We start from the raw sequence: 14,798 nt of genomic DNA on the forward strand, positions 1-14,798 counted from the left end.
TTTCCCTTTTTACTTCTTCATCTTATGGATATGGTATGAACATGGAATTACATACCTAGTACAGTGGGTTGCCTCCCACTCAGCGCTTGTTTAACGTCACGAGCCTGACGGGTATGATCTATTTTACCTCTAATAGAGCAACTGTCAGTAGTTGCCTATCCACAGCACTTCCAACATATAACTTCAATCGTTGACCATTGACTGTAAAACTTCTGTCTGAATCCAAAGAACTGATTTCTACAGCCCCATATGGTTTCATGTCTTTTACCACAAACGGTCCAGACCATCTAGACTTTAACTTCCTTGGAAACAGCTTCAACCTGGAATTGAACAGAAGTACTTGATCCCCCACCTTGAAGTCTCTAGGTGTGATCTTCCTATCATGCCATAGCTTTGTTTTTTCCTTATACAAACTGGCACTTTCATAAGCAGACAAACGTAACTCATCTAATTCATCCAACTGTAATAATCTTTTCTGTCCCGTTGCTTTGGAATCAAAATTCAGATATCTCACATCCCACAAAGCCTTGTGCTCCAATCCAACTGGCAAATGGCATTCTTTTCCAAATAGCAACTGAAATGGAGACATCCCAATAGGAGTTTTGAAAGCGGTCCTATACGCCCATAAAGTGTCATCAAGTTTCTTGGACCACTGGGTCCTAGCATTCCCAACAGTCTTCTCCAATATTCTCTTCAATTCCCTGTTGGAAATCTCAACCTGACCACAAGTCTGTGGGTGGTATAGAGTGCTTATTTTGTGCCTCACTCCATACTTAGCCAAGGCATACTCCACCATCCTATTGTCAAAATGAGTGCCCCCATCACTAATCATAGCTCTCGGGACTCCAAATCTGGAAAATATATTCTTTCTCAGAAAAGCAATCACCACCCTGGAATCATTGGTTGGTGTAGCTATGGCCTCAACCCATTTGGAAACATAGTCAACTGCCACCAATATGTACTTGTTAGAGTAGGAAGAAGGGAAAGGTCCCATAAAATCCATACCCCAAACATCAAAGATCTCCACTTCCTGGATATTGTTCAACGGCATCTCATGTTGCCTAGAAATATTCCCAGTTCTCTGACAGTTATCACATGCCTCCACAAACTTCTTTGCATCCTTGTATAAAGTGGGCCAATAGAAGCCACTCAACAATACTTTTACTGCAGTTCTCTCACCTGCAAAATGTCCACCATATGCAGAACCATGACAATGCCACAACACATCCTTCTGTTCTTCCTCTGGAATACACCGTCGGATCACACTATCTGAACATCTATAGAAAAGATATGGCTCATCCCAAATGTATCTCTTAACATCATGCAGAAATTTCTTCCTCTGTTGCCATGTGAAATCCTTAGGCATCAATCCAGCAGCTATATAGTTGGCGAAATCAGCAAACCATGGTGGGGTACTGATAGAGAAGACTTCATCCCTAACCATTTCTGTGACAACACATATTGCCAAAACATGTTCATCATGAAACTCTTCTCTGATCACTACTTCCGGTCCTTCTTGAAGCTCTTTTTCTGTAATCCTTGATAAGTGATCAGCCACCAAGTTTTCAACTCCCTTTTTGTCCTTGATCTCTACCTCAAACTCTAGCAACAGTAACATCCAGCGGAGCAACCTGGGTTTAGCATCCTGCTTGCTTAACAAATACTTTAAAGCTGCATGGTCAGTGTAAACAATAACTTTTGATCCTAACAGATATGGCCTGAATTTGTCAAATGCATACACAATAGCCAGTAATTCTTTTTCTGTAGTAGCATAATTCTTTTGTGCATCATTTAAGATCTTACTGGCATAGTAAATGACATGCAACAATTTATTTACTCTTTGGCCCAATACCACTCCTACAGCATAGTCACTGGCATCACACATTAATTCAAATGGTAATGAGAAATCAGGTGCCATCATGATAGGTGCAGTGGTCAACTTTTCTTTTAAAACATGAAATGCATGCAGACATTCATCATCAAACAGGAACTTTTGGTCCTTGACCAATAACTTGCATAAGGGCTTGGCAATTTTCAAAAAATCTTTTACGAACCGCCTATAAAATCCTACATGACCAAGAAAACTCCTCATACCCTTAACATTTACAGGTGGAGGAAGTTTCTCTATCACAGAAGTTTTTGCCCTATCCACTTCAATTCCATTCCTAGACACCTTGTGTCCAAGAACTATACCTTCTGTCACCATAAAGTGACACTTCTCCCAGTTCAAAACCAAATTACAGTCTTGACATCTTTTCAAAACAGAATCTAAATTCCCTAGACATACATCAAAATTAGAACCAAATACAGAAAAATCATCCATAAAAATTTCTATGCATTCTTCTATCATATCAGAAAAAATGGAAAGCATGCACCTTTGAAAGGTGGCAGGAGCATTGCATAAGCCGAAAGGCATCCTCCGGTATGCGAATATTCCATATGGACATGTAACAGCAGTCTTCTCCTGATCCTCTGGTGCCACAGCTATCTGATTATGCCCTGAATAACCATCCAAGAAACAATAGAAAGCATGTCCTGCCAACCTCTCTAGCATCTGATCCAAGAAAGGAAGTGGAAAATGATCCTTCCTGGTTTCCTTATTCAGCCTCCGGTAGTCAATGCACATTCTCCAGCCAGTGATTGCCCTTGTGGGAATCAACTCATTATTCTCATTTTTCACCACAGTCATCCCCCTTTCTTGGGCACGGTCTGCACAAGACTCACCCAAGCACTGTCTGAAATAGGGTAAATCATCCCAACATCAAGCAACTTCACCACCTCCTTCCTCACTACTTCCTTCATAGTGGGGTTGAGTCTCCTCTGTGGTTGCCTTACTGGTTTGACCTCTTCTTCCATCAATATTTTGTGGGTGCAAAAGGAAGGATTAATACCCTTAAGATCTGAAAACTGCCATCCAATAGCCATTTTATTCTTCTTGAGTACCTTAATCAACTTCCCTTCTTCCTCATCAGACAACATTGCATTAATGATTGCTGGATATGTTTGATCATCCCCAAGGAACACATACTTCAAATGTGAAGGTAATTCCTTAAGTTCTACCTTAGGTGCTCCTTTTGGAATGTCATCATTCTTCTTCTCAAGCTCTTCCACTTCTGGCTCTTCTTGGTAATCTTCTGTACCTGTCTCTTCTTCTGATCTTTTTTCCTCAACTGGGAATTCTTCTTCTTTATTCACTTCTTCCACAACCTCCTGTATCACATCCAATCTAAAATAATCCTCCACATCAACAGGGTGCTTGATGGTTTCAAATACATCAATTGTGACTGTTTCCTCATCCACCCTTAGCAACAACTTTCCTTATTCAACATCTATCAAAGATCTTGCAGTTGCTAAAAAGGGTCTTCCTAACAATAAAGGACTTTCTGTATCCTCTTCCTCCATGTCAAGAATCACAAAATCCACTGGAAAAATAAACTTGTCTACCTTGACCAAGACATCTTCAACCACACCTTCAGGCCTCTTGATAGATCTATCTGCAAGATGCAGAATAAGATTGGTTTCCTTCAAAGTGTTGATTCCCAAAGCTCTACATACTGTCAATGGCATCAAGTTTATACTGGCTCCCAAATCGCACAATGCCTTTCCCACCTCCACATCTCCTATAGCAATAGAGATACTGAAGCTTCCAGGATCTTTCATTTTTGTTGGAAGCTTCTTCTGGATTAGGGCACTACACTCTGCTGTTAGGGCCACTGTCTCACCATCAGTTAATTTCCTCTTCTTAGTAAGAAGATCCTTCATGAACTTTGCATAGTGAGGCATATTTTCCAGTGCTTCAGAAAATGGTATGTTAATTTGTAAATTTTTGAAGATATCCAGAAATCTTGCATAGTGCGGTTTCTGAATCTCTTGCTTCAACCTTTGAGGGTAGGGAACTTTAGCATAGGGAGATAAAATAACTGGCTGTTCTTTCTTGTCAGCCATCTTCTTCTTTTCCCACTTCATCATCTTTTGTGGGGAAGCATTTTTACCAACTTCTACCTCTCCTTCGTTCTTATTGTCCTTCCCTTCCTCTTCTTTATCAATTCCAACTATAACATCTCTAACAATTACTTCCTTCTCACTTTTCTCATTTCTCATCTTCTCTACTTCATCATCAGAGACTACATCTTCAACCACAACCTCTTCTTCATTCTTTTTATTTTCCACATTCTTTTTCACTGGTTGAAGTACCAACCCACTTCTTGTCATAATTGTTTTACAGTGCTCCTTAGGATTCACTAGTGTATCACCTGGAAATTTCCCTTGTGGTCTCTCTGATATCTGTCTTGATAATTGACCAATCTGGGTCTCCAAATTTCTGATTGATGCTTCCTGATTTCTGAAAGAAGTTCTGGTCTCCTGCATGAATGCAGTTGTCTCTTCCCTGAATGAATTAGACCCCTGGATATAATCCTGAGTTGTCTTAGATAACTGAGCAAACGCTTTCTCCCATGCAGCAGGATCACTTGACTGCTCCTTCATATGTGGTGGTGGAGGATGTAATGGTGGGTTCAATTGATGGTTGGAACTATAGCTGAATCCTGGGTGTTGATTCTTGTTCTTCCATGGTGGCACATAAACATTCCTTCCCTGATTGTTGTAGTTTCTTTGATTATTCTGATCATACCACACTCCATTCACCTCTGCTTGTTCTGGTGATCACCCATAATCACACTCCTCTGTCACATGGCCTTTGCCACAGATAGCACATACACTCTTGGTTTCCACAGAAGCTACCTTTTGTGAAGATAGTTGCTTAATAAGGGTATCTAATTGTTGCTGCTGTTGTCTCTATGTCTGCATCAGTTGATCATTCCTTGCCAACAGAGCATCATACCCATCCAACCTGATGACTCCTGTCCTTCTGTCAGCCACTGGGGCATTATCAAATTCCTGAGATGCCAATGACTCAAAGATATCCAAGGCTTCTTGAGGGGTCTTGGTAGTCAATGATCCACCAGCAGTGGCATGCACCAAGGTTCTAGTGTTAGTGGTCCTTCCTTGCAGGAAGATTGCTGCTTGTTGCCATGCCTCAATTCCATGCTAGGGACATTTCCTCAACAAAGTCTTGAATCTCTCCCAAGCCTCATAAATGGATTCTGACTCTTTCTGCTTAAAGCTTGTAATCTCATCCTTCAACTTGGCCCTCTTGGATGCTGAGAAAAACCTCTGCAAGAACTTGGTTTGCAGATCATCCCAAGTTGTTATACTTCCTTGTGGCAATGATTGCAGCCATCTCCTTGCATCATCCGTCAGTGAATGAGTGAATAGTCTCAACAGAATTGCATCTCTTGCACCATTTATCTTCACAGTATCACTCAACAATAGAAAGTTCTCTATGTGCAAGTAAGGGTCCTCTGCACTGGTTCCAGCAAACTGATCCTTCTGCACCAAATATATCAAAGCAGGCTTCAATTCAAAGTTGTTGGGCTCCACTGTTGGGCGTACAACACTCCCAATTGGAGGAATCACTACAGGAGTCATGTACTCTCCCAGTGTCCTCTGTGGTGGTGGTGGTCTGTGATTCTCTGCCATTATTTCTTCCTGATTAACCGCACTTGATTCACCAATTTCTTGCAACTGTCTCCTTTGCCTGGCTGCCCTTTTGTGCTTCCTCAATGTCCTTTCTAATTCTGGATCATACAACAACAAATTCGGATCAAGTGTACCTCGCATATACCAGAATCAAAATTGACCAGAAACTTAACATAAACTAAAATACTGAAAATAAAAGGATTCAATCTCAGAATTCTATGGTATCAGTTAGTGTTGAAAAACAAATTCCCCGGCAACGGCGCCAAAAACTTGTTGGACGTTTAGCAAGTGCACTAGTCGTACAAGTAATAAAATGATGAGTAAAGATCGTTCCCACGAGGAATTGTGTTCAAACACCAATAAACCATAGAAAACTAATTTGAATCAGATAAGAGTTTGTAAAAATCATGAATAATTTGTCACCAGAAAATTGATTGTAAGTAATTTGACACAAATTAAATATGGATTAGGAATTAATAAAACAACAAGTAGTCAGAAAACAACTTTCCTCCATAATAACCCATGTAAAAACTGATCATATGATGAATTCCTTTCCATGTGATGTTAATCAACCTTTTACTTATCATCAAGATGTAATCCCTTACTACCCTGATAGATACATTAATCAGAAACCCCAATCCATTGGTGATCTCTTTCTTAATACATGCATGAAATACTAAAGTCTTAAGATTACATCAGAACTCTAGCATCAATCCCTTGAGTACTAGAATTCTGAGGTTGAGATTATCAAATACAGAAGTCATATAAACATCCCTGTTCTATATTACTTCCTTGATAGAAATAATTAAATCAGAAAATCTCAAATCAACACATGAAAAATACTTCATCATATTAATCAAATCAACATAATATTATCATGGAGTTCTATTGCATTCAGACTACAAAGACTCTACTCAGACATGACTAAGGAATAAATATAACAACCCTAAATATTGTATCATGATTAATGAAGAATTATGATAATTAATAAACGAGACATTTCAGATGAAATAGTTTATGATTAAGTAAATTAGAAGTATGGGTCCAATGGACCAAAGACATAAGCATTAGGGATCCAATGAATTCATGGATCAAAGTATAACCCAACAAAGGAAGTTTTAATTCCATTTAATGTGGACAAGTCCAAGTGATACAAAGAAAGCTCTATATGATAAAGTAAAGTCCAATAAGGTAAATGAAACCCAAATCAAGTTAAAGCCCAAAGTAAGGCCATGACATAATAAACCTAAAGAAGTACTATATGACTAGGAATTAAATTAGAATTCTTTCCCTACAAGCAAGAAGCCCACGATTTTACTAGAGAAAACAAGCTCTAAGAAGTCAATTTAAAGTGTCATAAAATCATGGAAAAATAGGCACAAATTAGGTCAGGTTAATAGGTTAAAGGTCCATAATCTTAAGGAATAAATCATGGTCCAAAATTAAAGGAAATCTTTTCCTTCCAAGCATTTAAAATCCGCGGCCTAGGTGTAGGAAATGAATTTGATTTTATTTGATTTTCAAGCCATTAAATGCAAATCGAATTTCCTTAAGTCAAGCCAGTCAAATTCCTTTAAACAAGGAAGTTTGGATTATGATGATTAGTAGTCAATCACTTTCCCTAAATCAAGCAAATTGATGACAATATGTCAATCAATCAAATAATTTTGTTTCTTAAATCAAGGAAGCAACCTTTATGACGATTAGTCACACCTCATCAATCCCTTAAATCAAGGGAGCAACTTTTAATGACGATTAGTCACACATCATCAATTCCTTAAATCAAGCAATCACTAAATTTCCTTAATCAAGGAAATTGACATCATGTTCTTGTCCCTAAATTAAGCAATCTAACCTATGACAACAAATCACCACCTTACTCTCATTTAATGTGATCGAAACCTACCAGCAATCAAGTAATGGCAAGGCTTCTAGGTTGCCTATTTGAACAAGCTTTAGTCTCTCCTTTTTCCCTCTATAGCCGCGGCACTACCAAAGGAAAGAACAAAGAGTTTAGTTCATTTTGTGAAGTCCATGAATGCTTCGAAATGGTGAGTGTGTTAGTGAGAAATACCTAATTGTTCCAAGATCAAATACAAGCCTGGATCTTAGTCCTTCTTCCTAATAATTCCACCAAAGAACCCTTCATCTCTAAGCAAGAAAATCCCTCTTCTCCTCTCTTTAAGCTTGCGGCCTTGTATGTTTAAGGAGGAAGGAAGTTCATTCAAGAAGATTCAAAGTAGTCAAAGGTCAAGAAGTGTTTCCTTAAGTCGTTGATCATCATCAAAGGGAGTCAAGGGAGCAAGCAGGCAAGTAAAGAGATCAAAAGTTGAAAGTATACAAGTAAAGAACGACAAGTACTGTAAGTGTTTACAGTTGTTGAAGTAATCTCTCTATGTATGCCACCATTATGAAACTATGATAAGTTATGGTCTGACTGCAATATGTTTATAGTGCTTTACATTATGTGATTATGATATTTTTGAAACTTAAAACCATGCTATTAAATGTTGGCCTGTGCACTGATACTCCAGTTTCAACCTGACGAGGACTCTGGGTATCTCCGTAAGTCCGTAAAAGCCGGCAGGAATATGATGATGATGATGATGGCATGATATTTTTATATGATGATGTTAAATGTTCCATTTTGTATTGTTATTATAAACTGTTGCAGGAGTAAGCGTCATAGTTGGAGAATGCTCCAGCTGTGAACCTTACTGAGATTTTCCCCAAAATCTCACCTCCCCTTGACCACCCATTTCAGGAAAAGATGAAAGAAAGTAATAAGAAAGTTATGTGGGAAAGAAAGGGTAAGAGACTGGTACGTAAAGAAGAAGAAACTCCACCTACCTGGGAAGAGAAACTAAAGGATCTAACAGATAGAGGCCTATGGACTGAGGCTATGAAATTATTAATAGAAGCTTTTCCACATTATGATTTCGATGAAGCACTAAGTACACAATGGCTAGAGGAACCACAACCACATTATGACTGGGCTTATGATGCGACATAAATTATGTTTTTATTTATGATTAGTTAATCTTTTTGGGATTACATTAAACAATGTTTAGTGTTATTTATTTTGTATTGACGTTTTAACGCTTTTAATTTTATATGGAATAAGTATGGTTATGTGTTTCCATTCCGCACTCTGATATTTGCATTCGTAAAGTTTAAATTTAGACTTCCGCGCGTTGAATGCATGATGAAGGTGCACCCTATATGTATTTACATTTGGGGTGTTACAATAAATAAGAGAAGAAGAAGCAAACTTCATTTCCATGTTGAAAGTCTTCAATCTCCAAACTATTACAAAGAAATCCTAATACAAAAACTAAAACCTAAGAGAATTTAGAGAGAAGTCAGACTAAAGTTTAAGAGAGAGAGAGAAAGTTCAGATCCCTTCACATCAAGAGAGTTTTCTAAGTGTCAAGGCTTTGCCTTATATAGTGTTACAATTAAAAACAGAAAACTGATGTGGGTGCTAAAACGTCCATAAGTGACCATTTTAGCGTCCATGCTTTACGTATGCTCAACTGCTTTTAACTGATTACAACGCTAAAACGTTAAGGAATGACCGTTTTAGCGTCCAAACTTGGTGAATGCTCAACTGACTTTAACTGACTCCAACGCTAAAACTCTTGATTTGGACATTTTAGCGGTGAAGACCAGAATCCTTTTTCCACTTTAGGGCTCTAAAACGCTTATTGCAGGCCGTTTTAGCGCCCAAGACCAGCAATTTTCCATCTTCTAAGTGCAGCAGCGCGCTAAAACGCTCTGTGTGGGCGTTTTAGCGCTCATCACCAGCAAGTTTTGGCCTCTTCCTGTAGCAGGGCGCTAAAACGCTCAGTGTGGACGTTTTAGCGCTCAACACTTAGGCAATTTTTCTCCTCTTGAGCTCCAGAATCTTCTTCCTTCTCCAGTTGCCTTTCAAGCTTGCTTTTCCTACAAGAATCATACAAATTTCCAATAAAGCTCTTGAACTTGTAATTGAGGACATCTTAGGACATTAACCTTGTTTTTTCATCATTTAATCACACAATTTGATCCTAATTCCTGCTAAAAACCATGATGAACTAAGGGTTCATCAACAGCAGTGAAGACCATCCTTAAATACTTAAGAAGAACTAAGGATGCGTTTCTGGTCTATGGTAGGGTTGATGAGTTTACAGTGAAAGGGTTCACTGATGCTAGCTTTCAAAGTGACAAAGATGACTGTAAGTCACAATCAGGATTCGTATTCACCTTAAATGGTGGGGCAGTATCTTGGAAGAGTTCCAAGCAGAAAAGCAGATTCAACGACAGAAGCTGAATACATAGCTGCTTTAGAAGTGGCTAAGGAGGTCGTGTGGATCAAGAAGTTCATATCTGAACTAAGGGTGGTTCCAAGCGTAGATGAGCCCATACAGTTGCTTTGCGAAAGCATTGGAGCCATTGCGCAGTCAAAAGAACCTAGGTCTCATCAAAGATCTAAACACGTGCTCCACAGATATCACCTGATTAGAGTAATCATTGATCGGAAGGATGTAAAGATGGATTATGTTCCCACAGATAATAACCTAGCCGATTATCTGACAAAGGTTGTTTCTCAGAGAAAACATGATAGTCATTATGAGGCTTTAGGTATACGACTTAGGTCAGATTGGCTCTAGGCCAAGTGAGAGCTTGTTAGTATATGGATGTCCTAGAGACAATCTTTTGATTAGATTAGGACATATGTGGACCTTTTATATTGTCGCAAATAAATAAAAGCACTTTTTATCCTGTTTCATATTTTGTCTCAATATTATTGTTAATATTTTATATGAGTAACTGGATAAACTCCTTGGAATAGAACATGTATCTCTTGAGTATCTGTGATGAGATCACGATCATGAGGATTCAAGGATACCGCACGTTTATTCCTAATTTTATGTTCCTAGTATAGAGTCACTGAGAATGGGGATCAGTGATCTCGGGTAAGACTAACACGACTTATCTACTTGTAAAGGTAAAGACCTCATGTGCTACAGATATAGAGATGTTGTAAATATTGGTTATTTTATTATTATTAGTATTTTTTTTTGTATTGGTCCAAGCCCATTAGGTCAAGTTTTAGGGTTTTCATTCTCTATAAATAGAGACCCCTTTGTACAGATTATATACACAATTATAATAATATTTTCTAATTACTCTTTTCAAGTTGGTATCAGAGCTCTCGATCTTGAGGGCTTTGCTTCCGCACTTACGAAACCTTTCTATTCTTTTTTTTCGTCTCTCGCTGCCATCAGCCGCCACCAGAAAAATTTTCCAGGGACCTCTTGGACTGAGAGATCACTGTTTCTATTTTTTTCTTCATTACTCAGTAACAAGATCAGATCTTTTTGTTTTTCCCTCACTGTTCATCAAACGCTCAAACAACGCAAACAAGGCAGAATCCTTCTCTTCGCGTCTTGGTCGTTTTCCGGCCGTTTTTCAACTTTGACCGACCACAGACAGGATCGCGACCGTCAGACGACCGCGCTGCAGAAAAATCAGCTCCGGCGACCACCGCACGCGCTGTCACGCGCCACCACCTTCCCGGCGAGTGAGGCCCACTCGCAGTCAACTCCACCGGCGCGTGGAGGCGCGTGGACCACCTTTTTGAGCTCCGGCCAACACCGTTCTGATCGTCTCTTCATTCTCGTTCTGGATCTGTGCTCTTCCCTTTGATCGAACGTCGTTTGGTATTTTTTTTCGAATTTTTGGCTTCTTGGAGCCTTTTTCGTTGACTGTTTTTTGTGCAATATGGCCTCTTCTCAAAGGAGTTCCTTTACAAAGTTCTATGATAGTGCATCTTCTACACCTAAGAGAGATGATCGATGGTGTTCTTATTGTAAAAGAACAGGTCATATCAAGGATTTATGCTTTCGCCTTCATGGAAAGCAAACTGTCTTAGAAAAGATGGCAAAGATGCGTGGTCGAGCGCATTTTACTTCCTCTGAAATAACCCTTGCACCTAATGAGACCCAACCTGCATTTTGTCCAGATGAGTTGGAACGGCTTCGAAGCATCCTTGATTATATGAGTAAGCCATCTGATACTAGTGCTTTGTCTATGACTGGTATGAGCTCCAAAACTCATTCTTTCCTTTCTTCATGTAATGATTTTAAACATTCTTGGGTTGTTGATTCTGGTGCTACTGATCATATGGCTTGTTGTGCTGACTCCTTTACTTCTTATCATCCTACCATTGGAACTCATACAATAGCCATAGCTGATGGCTCACATACATCAGTTGCGGGTTCTGGTGACATAAACTTACAGCAGTCCTTACATCTTAAAGATGCTCTTCATGTTCCTAAACTCTCCACGAATCTTCTTTCTATTCATAAAATTACAAAAGATTTGAATTGTACTGTAACCTTCTTCCCTACCCATTGTGTTTTTCAGGATCTCGCCACGGGGAAGACGATTGGTAGTGCTAAAGAGCAAGGTGGGCTGTACTATCTGGTGTCACAATCTCCCGCAAATAAAGTAACAGATCACATCTTGATGTCTCATGGTCAATCAACTGCTGATTCTTTGATTTGGCTTCATCATAAGCGCTTGGGACATCCTCCATTTGGTTTACTCAAATCTTTATTTCCGTCATTGTTTTTGTCTAAGCCTGTTGAGTCTTTTCATTGTGATGTTTGTGAGTTTGCTAAGCATCATCGTGTGTCTTTTCCTTCTAGTAGTACTAAGAGTGTTGAACCTTTTGATCTTATTCATTCTGATGTTTGGGGTCCTTCTAAAGTCTCTCATGCTTCTGGAAATAGATGGTTTGTTTCTTTTATTGATGATTGCACTCGTGTAACTTGGTTTTACTTAATGCGTGAAAAGTCTGAGGTACCACAACTGTTCTTTCAATTTTATAAAATGGTTGAGACCCAATTTGGTAGAAAAATCAAGAGACTAAGGACAGATAATGGTACTGAATATGTTAATCACAGTTTTTCCCAATTTATACGAAATTGCGGTATGATTCATGAACTTACTTGTGTTGACACCCCTCAACAGAATTGGGTTGCTGAAAGAAAAAATCGTCACCTTCTTGAAGTGGCTCGTGCATTAATGTTTCAGACACATGTACCCAAATACTATTGGGGAGATGCTATTCTTACTGCAGCATTCTTGATCAATCGTCTACCCACTCGGGTCCTCGATCATGTAAGTCCTATTAACTCAATGACTTCTTTTTTCCCTTCTATTCCAACTTTGCAAAGTCTTCCTCCTCGAGTGTTTGGGTGTGTTGTCTTTGTTCATGTTCATAAACAGCATCGCAGTAAGTTGGATCCTAGGGCTCTTAAATGTGTCTTCCTTGGATATGCTCCTGATAAGAAGGGCTACAAGTGCTATCACCCTGGAAGTCGGAAATTTTTTGTTTCTATGGATGTTACATTTCAGGAATCTGAGTCCTTTTTCCAAGGTCCTCATCTTCAGGGGGAGAATAATTCACCAGAAGACTCATCACCTTCCTTCTTTGAATCTTCAGTGTCTACTCCTTCACCTGTGTCAGTGTCTCTTCCTCTTGTTCCTGTTCCTAATGTGTCTATGTCTGATCCTCCTGTGACTGATCCTCCTGTGACTGATCCTCCTATGACTGATACATCAAGTACACCAGAGATACAGAAGATTGTAACACCTGAATTGGTATATCAAAGAAGGAAACAACCCACATTGCCTCAACAACAACCTCAATCGTCTGAACCACTGGTAAGTCCTGAATCTCATATTTCCGATCATGATGTTAATACTTCTGATGACTTACCCATTACTATTGCTTCTGATGATTTACCCATTGCTTTAAGAAAAGGAAAAAGATCTTGTTCCAAGAAATCTTGTTCTTCTTGTCCCTCTTGTACTCAATACCCTATCTCCCATTTTGTTTCCTCTGCTAATCTTTCTGTGCAGCACAAAAGCTTTGTTTCAGCACTAGATTCTACTTCAATCCCAAAATCAGTACATGAAGCTTTGAAAGATGGGAATTGGGCTCAAGCCATGCAAGAGGAGATGAATGCGTTGGAGAAAAATAAAACATGGGAGATTATTGATAGACCCAACGGAAAGAAAGCAGTAGGGTGCAGATGGGTTTATGCCCTGAAATATAATTCTGATGGCACTCTTGAGAGATACAAGGCTCGATTAGTCGCCAAAGGTTACACTCAAACCTATGGCATTGATTATGAAGAAACCTTTGCTCCAGTTGCAAAGATGAATACAGTGAGAATCTTGTTGTCCCTTGCTGCCCATTATAATTGGGATATAAATCAATTTGATGTGAAAAATGCTTTCCTCAATGGTGAGTTAGAAGAAGAAGTCTACATGGAAATCCCGCCTGGTTTTGATTCTGTGAAGGGGAAAATAAAGTTTGTCGATTAAAAAAGGCCTTGTATGGATTGAAGCAGTCACCTCGTGCTTGGTTTGGAAGGTTTACTAAGGTTATGATGACCTTAGGATATAGACAGAGTCAAGGAGATCACACTCTTTTCTTCAAGCACTCCCAAAATGGGAAGCTTACTGTGCTCCTTGTATATGTTGATGATATTATTATCACAGGTGATGATTTTATGGAGAGACAGATTCTGCAGGCACGACTTGCCTCTGAGTTCGAAGTCAAAGACCTTGGGAAACTGAGATATTTCCTAGGGATAGAAGTAGCTCATTCAAGCAAAGGAATTTTTATCAGTCAGAGGAAATATGTTTTGGATCTTCTCAAAGAAGCAGGGAAGCTCGGGTGTAAACCCTCTAATACTCCTATTGAGCAGAATCACAAGATAGGCTTTGAAGAGGAGAGTCCTCCAGTTGATAAAGGACAATAGCAACGGCTAGTTGGAAAATTGATATATCTGGCTCATACTAGACCAGACCTAGCTTATGCTGTTAGTGTTGTCAGTCAGTTTATGCACGATCCAAAGGAGAAACACATGCAGGCAGTAGAGAGAATTCTGCAGTATCTTAAAGCTAATCCTGGTAAAGGATTGTTGTTCCTACGTGATGGCAATCTCTCTTTAGAAGTCTACACTGATGCTGATTATGCTGGATCCGTCTCGTCGTTCTACCACTGGTTACTGCATGTTCTCTGTGGTAACTTGGTGACATGGAGAAGTAAGAAACAAGATGTGGTTGCCAGATCAAGTGCAAAAGCTGAATTTCGAGCTATGGCTCAAGGCATTTGTGAGTTACTGTGGCTGAAAATTATACTTGATGATCTCAAAATAAAATGTGAGGGACCTATGAAGCTGCTATGTGACAATAAG

At 39.2% G+C, this 14,798-nt stretch overlaps 1 non-coding gene across 1 annotated transcript; it reads left to right on the plus strand.

The window, feature by feature from the left end:
- Positions 1–5,038: 5,038 nt before the first annotated feature.
- On the plus strand, positions 5,039–5,145 carry LOC133304990 (small nucleolar RNA R71). Its single transcript, XR_009750706.1, has one exon. It is a non-coding gene; the product is annotated as a small nucleolar RNA R71 (small nucleolar RNA).
- Positions 5,146–14,798: the final 9,653 nt, after the last annotated feature.

The sequence above is a fragment of the Gastrolobium bilobum genome, unplaced genomic scaffold (genome assembly GCF_033153095.1).
Source record: "Gastrolobium bilobum isolate Gb01-03AN ecotype WA unplaced genomic scaffold, APGP_CSIRO_Gbil_v1 utg462161, whole genome shotgun sequence".
Lineage (NCBI taxonomy): Eukaryota > Viridiplantae > Streptophyta > Magnoliopsida > Fabales > Fabaceae > Gastrolobium > Gastrolobium bilobum.